The sequence below is a fragment of the Cibotium barometz genome, chromosome 41 (assembly GCF_041138505.1).
Source record: "Cibotium barometz isolate CiBa-2024 chromosome 41, ASM4113850v1, whole genome shotgun sequence".
Lineage (NCBI taxonomy): Eukaryota > Viridiplantae > Streptophyta > Polypodiopsida > Cyatheales > Cibotiaceae > Cibotium > Cibotium barometz.
Window position 1 is genome coordinate 14,534,907 of NC_141086.1, and position 15,506 is coordinate 14,550,412.

Sequence of the window (15,506 nt, forward strand, 5' to 3'; positions counted from 1 at the left end):
ATGGTAACAGTATATCTTTGATTACTTGGTTTACCCTTTCTGTTTGACCATCGGTCTCAGGGTGGTAAGCTGTGCTGAGATCCAAGAAAGTTCCTACTGCTTCAAAAAATGCAGTCCAGAATCTTGATGTGAATTTGGGATCTCGATCACTTACTATTCTTCTGGGTAGGCCATGCAATCTGAAGATTTCCTTGAGGAACACTCTGGCCACATCCACTGCAGTAGTGTAGGTTTCTTTTACTGGAATCACATAGGCAACTTTCGTTAGTCTATCAACTACCACGAAGATGGAGTTGTAACCTTATTGCAATGAAGGTAATCCAGTAATAAAATCCATACTGATGCATTCCCACTTCATCTGGGGGATGTCTAATGGATGTAACTTCCCAGGCATTTTTACTCTCTTGGCTTTGACTTTCTGATAGGTCAGACATTGACGTACATGATTAAGCACATCCTTTTTTCGACCAGGCCAAAAGAAGCTTTTCTTCACAGACATGTAGGTTTTGATGAAACTTGGATGTCCTGCAATAAGGCTGTCATGGGCTTCATTCAGAATTTGATCCTTAGTTTCCTCATCACTCATTGGGAATGCATAGCCTGCGATTATAATACATAATTCCATCATCCAGGCTGTACCCTTGAACTCGGTTCAACTCCTGTGGAGTTTTGCTTTCCTGCATAAGTAGGGTAGCAATAGGGCCAAAGAATCTTGAGAGGCTGGGGAGGAATCTTACATTCTCTCTCACTTGAAAAATGCGAGATGTCCTCATCTCGCAAATTGGGGATAATCCCGCAACAGTTCGGCTTCTTTCTCCCAGGTGGCATCTTCAAAAGGATAGAACTTCCATTTGACCAATAATTCTCTTAGAATTCTATTCCTGAGAACCTTTTCTCGAACATCAAGGATTTCTTCAGGTTGGAGTTCCATCTGCCCTTGGGTTGAAGAAGTTAAGATTTCATCATCAAGCACATGATTTGGGCTTGGTACATACTTTTTAAGAAGGTTGACATGAAATACATTATGTACTTTGAGATGAGGAGGCAGAAGAAGCTCGTAGGCTAAGTCACCTAATCAGATATGGCCCACAATATCTGGGGGATAACTTCTTGTTCTTCCCAAGAGATAGAGAACTTCTTCTAGGGCGTACTCGAATGAAGACCATATCTGCTTCTTCGAAATTTTTGTCTGTCCTCTTCTTATCTGCATACTGCTTTTGTCTATCCTGGACAGCTTTTATATCTTTGCGAATTGCCTGCATCTGCTACTCCATGACGTCAAGCATCTATCTTGACATCTCGACCCTAATCAATGGGTCGGACCAAGTTAAAGGAGTTAAGCAATCTTGTCCATACAGAGCTTTGAAAGGGCTCATCCCAATACTTCGGTGATAAGAAGCATTGTAAGCAAACTCGACTAGATGCAGATAGCTTAGCCACTTCTTGGGTTCCCTGCCATAGCATGACCGAAGTATATCTTTGATTACTTGGTTTACCCTTTCTGTTTGACCATCGGTCTCAGGGTGGTAAGCTGTGCTGAGATCCAAGAAAGTTCCTACTGCTTCAAAAAATGCAGTCCAGAATCTTGATGTGAATTTGGGATCTCGATCACTTACTATTCTTCTGGGTAGGCCATGCAATCTGAAGATTTCCTTGAGGAACACTCTGGCCACATCCACTGCAGTAGTGTAGGTTTCTTTTACTGGAATCACATAGGCAACTTTCGTTAGTCTATCAACTACCACGAAGATGGAGTTGTAACCTTATTGCAATGAAGGTAATCCAGTAATAAAATCCATACTGATGCATTCCCACTTCATCTGGGGGATGTCTAATGGATGTAACTTCCCAGGCATTTTTACTCTCTTGGCTTTGACTTTCTGATAGGTCAGACATTGACGTACATGATTAAGCACATCCTTTTTTCGACCAGGCCAAAAGAAGCTTTTCTTCACAGACATGTAGGTTTTGATGAAACTTGGATGTCCTGCAATAAGGCTGTCATGGGCTTCATTCAGAATTTGATCCTTAGTTTCCTCATCACTCATTGGGAATGCATAGCCTGCGATTATAATACATAATTCCATCATCCAGGCTGTACCCTTGAACTCGGTTCAACTCCTGTGGAGTTTTGCTTTCCTGCATAAGTAGGGTAGCAATAGGGCCAAAGAATCTATCCTGCATGATCTTCTCTCTTAATCAAAGGATTTGACACTACAGTAATTGCAAGCAAGGAGGCTTTTCTACTAAGGGCATCTGCTACCACATTTTCTTTGCCTGGGCAGTACTTGATTTTAAAATCAAATTCTTGCAGGGTCTGCATCCACCTTCTTTGACTCATAAGATTACCATAATTTACTAGCATATAAGTATAAAAAACCATTTTTTGAACCTCTAGCTTCACAAGCCTAGAGTTTGATTTGTGAATTGAGAATTTCTCCATGAGAAGCATCAATTGAATAGAGAATTGGTCATAGGAATGACCATTCTTTGGGGGAGAGAGAGATAAACATAAAAAGCATCCTAATTAAGCATAAATGTAAACTCTTTACAACTCTTAAGAAAAGATTGATTTGTATTATAAACACTTAATTTAGAAACTTCTCAATCTTGAGAGGGGTTGAGAAGTGAAAACATTGAGAATAGTAGAGAAAAACCATAAAATTACACTTTACCTCTTGTTTTTGCTTGCTTCTCTATCTTAGAAGAAGCCCCCAACCAATCAATTGGTTAGTGTGTTGAAAGGAAAGCTCCAAGGATGGTTGAAGAGAGAGAGAGGCTCCACTCTCTCCAAAAGTAGAGGATTTTAAAGAGATAATAAAAATATCATTATTTTAATGTAATACTGGCATGGTATAATTCACAAATCTTTTTACAAAAGACTAAGGATCTATTTATAGGTGAGGGAGGCCTCTAACCAAGTCCAACTAGGTTCTAGAATTTTCCAAGTTCAGTTTGACTGAATTTGGATAAGATTTGGACCTAGTTTGGCTCCCTTTTGATTTGGTTTGATCATCCCAGGAGAGAGGAGAGATAAAAATATCACAATTTTTTTGAGAGAGGAGAGAGGAGAGAGGAGAGAGGAGAGAGAGGAGAGATAAAAATATCACATTTTTTTTGAGTTAAAAACTCCACCACATGTGTGAAATAGGCGCCTCTTTGAAGTCTCCCCCCTCCTTACCAAGGTGTCAAAAATGTATCATTATACCAAAATATCTCATTTTTTTAGTAATATCTCATAGTTTTTAACTAATAAACCTTGTACTCAGTCAACTCTTCATCTTATGTGGGCATTTACTCATTTTTGGGTATTTTCTTTTATTCATTGGATTTATCTCCTCCTCACACTTGGATTGATCCTATTGGCCCATAAGAACCTTAATTGGACCATAATCTAAAAATTTCTGAAAATCTAAACCCTTAGGCTAAGGTCCTTTATACACATTTTCAATTAATTCCAATTGCACATTGGAAAGTTCTTTTTGAATTTCTGTTTCAGGGAAAACCATTTTAGACACTATGAGGATTTTTATATCCAAAAATATCTCAATTTTGGATTATCTCTCTCTATATATTTTCTCTCTCCAGGCCAAAATAGGGTAAAATAGGATCTTTCTTCTATTTCAGAGAGGGGAATAATTACAAGATCAGCAGGGAAGGTTCTTACACCTGTACGCCTCAAAAGCTGGAGGGAGGAATCTTACACTCTCTCTCTCTCTCTCTCTCTCTTGATCCATCATGGTGGTTTAGTCGCCATGTTTTGTGAGAAATGGGACACAACCAACCCCAATAACCTATAAGATTGAGTCACTTGTTCAGTAATGGCTCTTGATTGTCATCATGCAACAAGAAGATGTGACATTCTCTCTCTCATCCTTTCTATATACCATTTTTATCTTTCTCTTTATCTCCATATTTGCTCATTGTGATTTTTCTTAGTCCTTTTACAAGATTAAGGAGCCGAATGCATCCACACTAAGTGTGCATGTGTCTTCTTTCTATGGCCACACCACTGACAAATTCTAGTATAAGAGGTTTGTCTTGTAGGATCATCTCATTGATGAAGAATTGTAAGACATTCTTGTGAACCTCTCGTGAGAGTAATAAGTCATTACGTTTGGAGGCCACCCTGTTAGTCGCTCTTGATGATCCAAGATTTAAGGGCATCACATTACAGTGATGCATCCAGCATCACTGTAATGTTAGAGTAGAAGTAGTGTGCATGGTGGCAATGGTGGTGATTGTGGTAGCCTATGTGTTGGCATGGATGCAGTAACACCATCGCTTTCAAGTTCTTGAAACCCATTATTCACTCCAGATCTTATTACCCTATAATGAAACCCACACACAGCTATGGCATCAACCCTACAAATGAGTATCCCATCTACCCCACAAGAAAGTGTCACATCTATGCCGGAAGTAACCATCCCCCCATCCTTGTGAGGAAACCCAGGTGTGCACAACTTTTACATCTCATATGCTGCGTGCTTCTAATCTACCTCCTTATAATGTACCTCCTTATAATGTTGATGATGCTCGGGGAGTGATCCTCCTTAATGATGCTCGGGGAGTGATCCTCCTTAATGATGCTGATAAAGGGGTCATTGAACACCGAATGAGGCAATTGCTGAGGCTAGCTTTTCAAAATGAGGTGATGATGCATTGGAAGGAGATCTCAGTTTCACAAGAAGAATTATTACATTATTGAACAGCTCCACATGGAATATTTAGTAGTAGATGCAAAACGATTTGAAAAAAAATGGATGCTTGGTGCGATGAAACATCACCTACTCACACTTGTAGGGTTGCAAGAAGCAAGGTAAGAACAAGCATCTTGGCATCAGTGAGCATGATTGGAGGATTGTATCCAATGAGGATCCTAGTAAGTAGAAGTAGTAGAAAGAGGCAAGGAGCCATAGCTCATTCGTCTCACATCTTGATAGCGATGGTTGGGGCTCTTCCGATGCTTACTTCATAAGTTCTGTAGAATCTTGGTAACCTCATTCACCAACACATATTTGTGACTATGCCATTCACCCCACAACATGGGTGCTCTCCTCAATTGGATGCAAAATGAGTGCATTGTAGGTGTCAACTGGGCTGAGGCTTTTATGGTAAGAAAAGTTTAATTGCTACAACTTCTCTTGCTAATACTCTATTCCATTATTTGACCAATAGCTTGTAAGTAGAGAGGGGTCACTAATCCTCCTTGATGAGTTGATGCCAAAGGAGAAGAGGACATCGTTTAGAAAATGAAGGAGAAGAGGACACGGATGATCATAAAGAGTTCTTTTCAAACAACACTGTATATGTCTTTGTAGACCTTTTGAGATGCGTAATATAGTTAGTCTTTTGTAGACTTTTGATGTCATTTTTGTGATGATGAAGAGTACCTTTCAGCAAACACTATACTTCTCTTTTCTAAACCGTTTGAGATGCATATGTCATTTTTGTGCTACCTCATTGTATCTTGACAAATAAAAAGAATGGTATGTTACTATATCCCTTTGCATTACCTTTGTTTCTCTCCCTCATCTCCAAAAAATCAGCATACATAACTTTAATCACATTTAAAGTGGTATTTGTTGCCTACAAAGCAGGATAACCAAACTCGCAATAGCCATGTTATCTCACTCTTTTTTTTTTCTTAGCCCTAAGCATCAGTAGAAATGTCTTCAATTTTGTATAAGCAATATGCATCGAAAAGCATGTCACGAAAAATATACAAATTTAAATTAAACATACAAAATAAACAAACTTTAATAAAACATATACGTGCCATGATCTTGGTAGATAGCACATCATGGAAAATATATATAACGATCATGATATCGTACATTCATGTTTTACTATAGTGATATATCACTTTTGTGCTTTTGTAGAACTATCGTGGTATAGCACGTTTGTTCTTTTTTTAGCACTATGGTGATATAATACTGATATAGCATGTTTGTACTTATGTAGCACTATCGTAATATAGCATGTTCGTGCTTGTGTAGCACTATCATGATATAACATGTTTAAAGTCAATATTAGGTAATTTGGAAAAAATCTCACATTTTGGGAATCAATTACTCCATATAGTTTTGGACATATCTTAAACATACTAACTCCAAATTTGTCGAAGATCATAGATTTAGATTCTACTCTTCAAGATCTTTCTGATGATATGTCACATGAGGGGGTTTTGACAAACTTTTGGACAAGTTCACCATGCTCCCATTTTTCAAATGGGAATGGGATTTTTTCCAAATTATCTAATATGGTGTTTTTATGCTTTTCTCTATAGCACTATTGTTGTGGTATAGCACATTTGTGCTTCTTTGTGTAGCACTATCATGATATAGCACATTCATGCTTCTCTTTGTAGCACTATTGTGATATAGCACATTCGTTCTTCTCTCTATAGCACTATTGTGATATAGCACTATCATGCTTCTTTCTGTGTAGCAGTATTGTGATATAGCACATTTGTGCTTCTCTTTGTAGCACTATCATGATATAGCACATTCATGTTTTTGTAGCACTATCATGATATAGCACGTTCATGTTTCTGTAGTAGTACTATTATGATATAGCACGTTTGTGCTTCTCGTTGCATATCACTATCGTGATATAGCATGTTCATGCTTCTCTCTATAGCACTATCATATTATATCATGTTCATGTTTTTATAGCACTATCGGGGCATTGCACATTTTTGCTTATCATAATATAGCACGTTCGTGATATGTGCATGTAAACATGATCACTATATAGCACGTTTGGTATATATCACAATCATGAAATAGCAATATATTATAATATAAATTATGTTTTTTTATTCATATTTATCTATATAGCAATAATATATTTAAAGCTTCCAACACGTTATTTAGGTGACAACTTCTTGTACTTTCCCAACAAGAAGAGAGAATTTCTCTTGGGTTGTATAAAAGAAAAATAAAATCACTTTCTTTAAACTCTTGTTAGATCGCTTCAGGTTAGTATACTGCTTTTGTATGTTCTAGGCAACTTTAATGTCCTTCTTTATAGACCACATTTGGTAATCCATCTTATTCAACATCTACTTAGACACTTCCACTCTTTGATCAGTGGATTGGACTAAGTCAATAGCATTAGGAAATCTTGTCCATAGAGTGCCTTAAATGGACTCATCTCGATGCTTTAATAATGAAAGGCATTATTAAAGAAACTCATTCTGATGCTTTAATGATGAGAGGCATTATAAGAAAACTTTACAAAATGTAGATACTTCATCCATCTTATACTGAGTCCATCTCCATGTTCAATATGACTTGTAAATAAAACCATTAAAGTGGGATTGAATAAAAAAGAACCATAGTTATGGCACAGGAAGAGGGATCTTACATTCTCCCCCACTTGAAGATCTAAGATTTCCTCATCTCACACAAATTAGGGATAGTCTTTCTTTAATACGCCCTCTTTCTACTAATTGGCATCCTTAGTTAGCATCTCCCACTTGATGATATGAGATTTCCTCATCCCACATGAATTGGGGATAGTCTTTCTTTAATTCTTCCTCTTTCTATTAAGTGGCATCCCTAGGCGAGAAAAACTTACACTTGACTGTATACACTTCTAAAATCATGTTTTTGAGAGGCTTTTCTCTCACGTTTAAAAATGCTTCTGGTTCCAATTCTACTTATCCTTAGGTAGGAAAAGAAACTTATTCATCATCCAATATATGACTAGTATCCGAGACATACTTCTTTAGTAGATTAACATGAAAAATATTGTGGATTTTAGCTTAATTTAAGTATGGAAAGGTCCGTTTTCAATCCTCCAAGGTGAAAATTTCCATATTGTGTCTACTCTCCCTTTTTCAAGTCTAAAACCAATCCTAGTTAGGTTTGGAAATCTAGGCTTGGTAATATTCAAATCCTAGAGATCATGCCATGTGTAAGCCTTGGGTAGGCACAAATCTTAAATGTACATATCACTTTATGTCCACATGAGCTTCGAGAGGATCCACATAAGCACCGTGCCACCTCACCTTACCACTTTATGTCCAATAGTAGCCACCTTGTATGTAGGCCCATAGATCCAAGTGCAACGTGTGCTCCCAATTGGAGGAAGTAAAAGTTCGTAAGCTTGATCTCTGATTCTCAGTGTAATCACATATGGTCCACAATATCTCGTGTGGGTGGGTGTAAAAATGTAACTGCAGTAGTTTCAGATAATGCATCAAATTACAAATTAGCAAGACAAAATGTAATGACAAAGCATCCAAAGATAACATGGTTTTCATGTGCAGCTCACACGCTTAATTTTCTCCTTAAGGATATTGGAAAGTGTTTAATAACAATGGGGTAGAGTACACAAACATCAAGGAGGACAGAGAAAATGAATAGTGGACATATAGTGTTAATGATTATGTAGATTAAGCTAGTGGACATGTATAATAGAATTGAATTCCATAAACTTTGACGTTTTTTTATCGATTTAACGGTGTTTTACGTTTCATAGTTATATGCACCACTCAATGGCATTTATAAACGTTGCTAAAAGCACCGCTACGTGTGGCGCTAGAAAAATTAACAAAATACTCCAAATGAAGTCCACAAAAATATCCAATAAAAATTTATCATATAAATTTATCAAACATAAATATTTTTATAATAAAGAACAAAAAATTTATAGTAAAAATTTATGTGATAAATTTTATAGTAAAAAATTTATCATATAAATTTGTAAAACATAAATATTTTTATAACAAAGAACAAAAATTCAACAAAATGTTTAAGCAAATCAATATGTAGAAAGGTATATAATGATTTATAACTTTTTATAGTACCATGTAAAACTCCCGTAGATTTTTCCGCTGCCCGAAGGAAGCAAGAAGATCATCCATGTAAAGCTCCCTTAGCTTTTTCAACTGCCCGAAGGAAGAAGGAAGCTTCGTGCTGGCTAAGCCCCCTGCACAAAACTCTTCTAGACTTTCAAGAGACCCAAACTCTTCCGGTAGCTCCTGCAGCTGAGAGCACCCAGCCATGTCAAGCTTCCGTAGCTTTTTCAGCTGCCCGAAGGAAGAAGGAAGCTTCGTGATGGCTGAGCCCCTTCCACAAAACTCTTCTAGACTTTCAAGAGACCCAAAATCTTCCGGTAGCTCCTGCAGCTGAGAGCACTCAGCCATGTCAAGCTTCCGTAGCTTTTTCAGCTGCCCGAAGGAAGCAGGAAGCTTCGTGATGACTGAGCCCCTTCCAGAAAACTCTTCTAGACTTTCAAGAGACCCAAAATCTTCCGGTAGCTCCTGCAGCTGAGAGCACCCATCCATGTCAAGCTTCCGTAGCTTTTTCAGCTGCCCGAAGGAAGAAGGAAGCTTCGTGATGGCTGAGCCCCATGCACGAAACTCTTCTAGACTTTCAAGAGACCCAAACTCTTTCGGTAGCTCCTGCAGCTCAGAGCACCAATCCATGTCAAGCTTCCGAAGCTTTTTCAGCTGCCCGAAGGAAGAAGAAGGTTTCATCTGTAAAGTACATGAATCAAAGTTCAGAACATCTAAACTTTTAAAAGACCAGAGTCTTCTAACATTATCAAATTTTCAGCTGCTCAAAGGAAGTCAGTGTGCAATCATGGATTTCTTAAATTGAATTCTCTCTTGTAAAATTAAAGTTCACTTTTTAAAGTCAGATCTCATGAAATTACAAAAGTTTGAAGATCAAATCAAACATTTAAAAATAATAATAATGACTATGTACCTTAAAGTTCCCAGTGTACCAGAATTCCAGCACAGTAAGAAACTCCAGGTCTAATAATTCTTTAGAAGGAGCCCATTTCAACCACCTTATTTCCAATGCTTTTAGCCCCTCATCATCACCCTCCAGATATGTTCCATGCAGAAAAAGCAATCGTAAAGATTGCATTTGGGAAAGCAAACTTGCATTCAAGTTTTCCCGGTAAGTGGCAAGCCCACGGATTTGATCAAGACCCTGCAACCATAAACCAAACCATTATTGCATGGATCGTGTTTTATCAATCATGTAGATCTTACAATGTTTGGGCAATATCCATATATTTAATGAGTGTCTGGGTTATGGAGTCAATGGGAACTGATCTGTAACAAGCATCTGCATTATGCTCCTGCAATAGAGCCACCCACCCTCCACACCAGAAAAAAGCTTCAAAACGACAAGTGCAAGTGCAAAGATGGAAAAAAGGAAAAGCGACCAATCAAAAGAGTTTCTCGAGTAAAAAGTTCAGGATGAACAGTGGAACAAGTTGCTTTCTGGGCATTCGCAACAACTAATTTGAATCTTTGTAGTCTTTCATTTTTGTATTGTCTTTGCTTCCTACGGCATTGTTTGCATACATAAATGTGTGCTGAAAACAGAGAAGTAAATAGAGAAGTGGATATGCACCTGCTTACTTCGCAGCACTTGCGTCAAGTCGGTATCATCCCACACCCTACTCCACTTGCCCGATTGTTTGACAATGCCTCTCCCCAAATCCCTCAAGCGATCGTGCATTGTCAGGCACTCATTTTCATCCACCTTCACTAGACAGAGGTCTACCAAGCTCTCTAGACCACTTATCCACCCCTCTACCAAATCATCGCTTTCCCAAAAGTATTCGGCACTCTGCCTGCCTTCACCAATCAAGAAGCAAGCCACATCTAGAAACATTTCCTGCTCATGCTTACTAAGAGCCTCATAGCTAACCTTCAAACAAGTCTCTATGCGTTTGAACGTTGAAGTAGCGCTACTACTTAAAGTCTTGATTGCTTCTTCCCAGAATTTCTTTTCCTTCCTCACCCTAAGATGCCTACCAAGCACCTCCAGCGAAAGGGGAAGACCAGCGCATGCTTTGCTTACTTTCTCTGCTAGCTGTTCAAAAGCTAGATCTGGCGAAGGCTTCTTGAAAGCGTTCAGACACAAAAGTTGCAAGGACTCATCACGGTTCATGCCTTGTACCTCGTAGCGTTCACCCCTGATGACATCAGAGAAATCATTGCCGCCGTGAGGAAATACTGTTTGGTTCTGGATGTTACAAGCATTCGACTTCCCGGTTGAAGGGATGCCAGATCTATTATTTCCTCGATGGATTCAAAGTTCTCTGGATCATCCAATATGATCAGGACCTCCTTCCCCCTTAATCCAGCTTTTAAATGCCCTTTCTTCTTTCCCACATCGTCCCCTTGGAACTTCTTTTCATGCAGCAAATCTTCGAGGAGCTGATTCTGTAATTGACTCGGTGTCTTACGCTGACAATTTTCCACAAAGCTTGCTGCTTGAAACTCCTTTCCAAGTCTCCTGTAAATAGCGCGAGCAAGAGTGGTCTTGCCAATGCCACCCATGCCCCAAAGCAGCACAAAGTACACACTTCCCTTTTCTTTCAAATGAAACAGCTCGAGCACATCATGGACCCTCTCCACCAAACCAACTGCTTTGAGGTCATCCTCCACGGGAATCCTGCCCTGAATCTCCTGTGCTATCCTCTCTACGAGAGCTTCCAGCAACCGTCCTTCAAATCTGCACATAATTAGATAATATCGCATAGATTAGTGATATAAGTGAGAAGATTAACTCTACAAAAAACGGTTGCAAATCAAAGGTAGTTTCGTACTTGTTAAAGGTCTCCAGGCGGAAGCCCTCGAGCCATGAGGCATCACACAGAGCATCTTCCCACCCTTTGATCGTGCTTTCGTTGTGCTTGCCTTGTCTTCGATGGTCCTCGATCGCTTTTGCAAACGGCCCGTCATTCTTGTTTCTTAGGTCTTCTGGCTTCACGTCGTCATAGAAGACCGGAAATAGCTTGGCTTTACTAGAGCTCTTGGTGCTCTTCAACATCTCCACAAGTTCATCCAGACACCACCGAGAGACTCTGCGTAATTGCTTGTAAAGATGGGCACTTGAATGATTGCTTTTCGGGCAGCCGCCAGCAAGAAAGGGCGAACATCGTCTCCTCCATGTCCAGAAATGCTTTGATCCCACGGATTTTCAGGACATAGTAAAGTGTATTTGCGAATCCACGCTTCATGCGAATCCCACGATGGCTGATAAACACCGCATGGGTGCCGATAGACGGATGCAAAGGCTGATGAGTCGCTTCTCTGCTCAGGCGGGGCCGCTTGTTCATTCCTGCCCCGAGATCGAGACTAAAATCATCGTCATCGTCCCTCACAAGAGACATATCTCTCTCTCTCTCTCTCTCTCTCTCTCTCTCTCTCCCCCCACTACGATTCTCTTCCTCTGCTTCTCTCTCGTCTCCATTAGAAGACATAGGCTAATCCAGGCTACTTCCAGGTAGGTAATTTCTTCGAGTCAAGCAAGCCAGTCAGTGTTGTGTGAAGGCGCCTTCGCAATCCAGGCTACTTCCAGGTAGGTAATTTCCTCGAGTCAAGCAAGATGTCCCAGTCAGTGGTGTTGTGTGAAGGCGCGTCTAGACTTCGCAATGGTTTCTTTGAGTCAAGATGTCCCAGTCAGTGTGTGTGTGAAGGCGCGTTTAAACTTCGCAATGGTCTCTTCGAGTCAAGCAAAACCTCAGGCAACTTCTTTCGCAATGCTTTCCTCGAGTCAAGCAAAACCTCCGGCGTTTAAACTTCGCCATGGTTTCTTCGCGTGGTAGTAAGACTTACTCAATCATTGCTTTTATCTCTAAATAAAATACATGTTTCCATTTTCCATAATTGTCACTTCCGGGACTAAAGAGAAATGCTTTCTCTTAAAGATGTCCACTAAAGGACCAGGTTCAAGTGTGGACTTGGTAAACTGAATACGCTAATCAAAACATGGAGATCTATGTAAAGTTTGGGTACATTTTGATTACACCCATAGAATTGATGGATGGGCAACAATGTCTTGTTCAGTTTACGATCCAAGGTGAGTTATTTACAACATGTCTCTATCGTAAAAGGAACACATGCTTTAGATGGTTGCTAATTTCATAGTGCATTGATTGTTGGATTTTATTGTTAAGCTTGAAAGGGTTAATAGTGATTGTTATATGCGAGACAAAAGAGGAGGGTGTGACTCTCAAATACTGTTTTGGAATAATCTTAATAATGTGATAAGAGAACAAGGTTATCCACCAGTTGGCTTTGCAGGATTCATGGCAGATGAAGCAAGTGCCAATTGGATAGCCAGTAGAGTAGTGTATCAAGGGGGACCATATAATGTATCAATGGGTTGTGAAAGATCTTATCTTTTTCACTTAAAGCAAAGTTTGCAGAAGCACACAAAGAAACTTGTGCAACAAGAAAAAACGACAAAACACCTTGACATGTGTGAGAAATGGCGACTCTCACCTACTGCTATTGAAGCATCAAGTCAGGCAAGTAAAATACACTGATGGCATAATGGTCATGCTCCCAAAGAAAACATCATGTGAATACCACGATGTGGCTGATAAACACCGCATGGGTGCCCCGCCGATAGACGAATACAAAGGCAGATGAGCAATAGGGCGCGGAGTCTCTTCTCTGTTCATGCCTGAACATGTGTGTGTGTGTGTGTGCGTCTCTCTCTCTCTCTCTCTCTCTCGCTCTCTCTCCATTAGAAGAGACGGACTTTTAAAACTTCGAGTCAAGCAAGATGTCCCAGATGTCCCAGTTCAGTGTGTGTGTGAAGGCGCGTTTAAACTGCTTTTATCTCTAAAACATAAGGATCATTTCTTTTATCTCTAAAAGATAAGGTTACTGGCTGTGTGGCACTGCTCACCAAAAACTAGCAGTTAGTGTAATTTTTCAAAGCCAATATCCAGCTTCAAGGGTAGAGTTGTAGGTAGTTCTAAAGGACGAAAAATTTATTAGTACTTTGAATTTAATGATATGTAAAAATTATATTCTTTAATTTCTGTACAAAAATGGATAAACCTCGTTAATATTCGTAGAGGTTTCTCTCATGTAGTACAGAAGTATATCACTGCAGTATTTTTACTCATATAGTTTATTGCATATGTGGATTTCTAGTTTAAAAATATATTTAAAAAAGTGTTTTGTCTTTATGAAAACTGAACAGAATTCTGTGGTGTTTTCCATTGCTTCAGAAAGTAGTTTTTCGTGATGAGCACTCGCTACTAGCCTATAAAAGCATGTAGCTGCTGTAGCTTATAATATCAATACAATCAACCTTGAGTCGTGCAATCTAGTCTCTCTCTCTCTCTCTCTCTCTCTCTCTCTCTGTGCACACACATTAACGTGGTGGAGATATTCGACCCTCCATAACCTACTTCCTATCTACTATGCTACCAAACCTTCATTTTCTATAGCATCAAGGTGAGTGGGCAAACTGGGATTGTCTTTGGTGAAGAGGCTCGCGTATTTGGAAGCCCGAGAAACCAGTCTTAGTTGGGCACATAAGAGCCCATCGAGGGGGGCAAGGGAGACACCAAAATTGGGGACTAGTGAAAAGATGCAGGGGGGAAGAGAGCTTGAGCTCTTGCAAGCACACACACACACTCACATAACCCTAATAGAGAACACACAAGGTGAGAGGCTGAAATCTTCTTCTTCTTCACTTAACACTCAACACACCATATACAAGAATAAGAGTACACGCAATATAAAAGGTACTCAACCAAATACATACACAGGTTCTCTATAGTGTGAACCCGACTAAATGAGCTGGCGCTATAACTATGCCAGTCTCTAGAATGGCTGTCACACAGCCTGTCATCCCATTGGCCGCATATCTCCCATGATCTCACCAACCATGCCAGTGGTGTAAGTGTGGGGCCTATCCCCCAGGCGGGTCATCAGTGTCCACCGCCTCACTAGACGAGCTCGATATCTCAACACTCCCCCTCGAGCTCAACTCCATCTCATGTACACCAAGCGAAGCCCTGAATCTGCGGAGCTTCTCTGTACCCAATGCTTTGGTGAAGATGTCAGCTACCTGATCCTCTGTGCTGACATAAACAAGGTCAAGATCTCCTGCCAAGACCTTCTCTCTGACGAAGTGGTAGTGGACCTCTATGTGCTTCGTATGAGCATGAAAGACTGGGTTCCTGGCCAACTGTATACTGCTAATGTTGTCACAGAAAATGACAACTTGTCTATCCACCACTGATAGATCCAAATCTGCAAGTAGCTTTCTCAACCAAGCTACCTCACATGCTGCCATAGCAGCTCCTCTGTACTCGGCCTCTATACTGGATAGAGCAACCGTAGGCTGCTTCTTGCTGCTCCAAGTCACAGCAGTACTCCCCAAAGAAAACATGAATCCACTGGTAGATCTTCTATCTGAGATACTACCATCCCAATTATCATCTGTGTACCCATGTACACATATCTCTGTCCCAGTCTCATAGAATAGTCCACAATGCAAAGTAGACTTCACATACCTCAGTATGCATCTCACTGCATCCAAATGCGGTTTCCGTGGAACCTGCATAAACTGACTCACCAACCCAACAACATAGCTCAAATCTGGTCTGGTGATGGTCATGTAGATCAAACTTCCTACTATGCTCCTGTACATAGTAGGATCCTCCAAGATCTCTCCTGAATCTGCACTCAACTTGCCATTCTGATCCAATGGCACAGA

At 39.9% G+C, this 15,506-nt stretch overlaps 1 pseudogene across 1 annotated transcript; it reads right to left on the reverse strand.

Annotated features, from left to right (window-relative positions):
* Positions 1–8,792: 8,792 nt before the first annotated feature.
* On the reverse strand, positions 8,793–12,233 carry LOC147614701 (disease resistance protein RUN1-like; annotated as a pseudogene). The gene is made up of 6 exons (XR_015262948.1): positions 12,201–12,233; positions 11,587–12,118; positions 10,969–11,492; positions 10,383–10,927; positions 9,723–9,953; positions 8,793–9,490 (listed from the first exon to the last, which is right to left on the reverse strand). The product of XR_015262948.1 is annotated as a disease resistance protein RUN1-like (transcript).
* Positions 12,234–15,506: the final 3,273 nt, after the last annotated feature.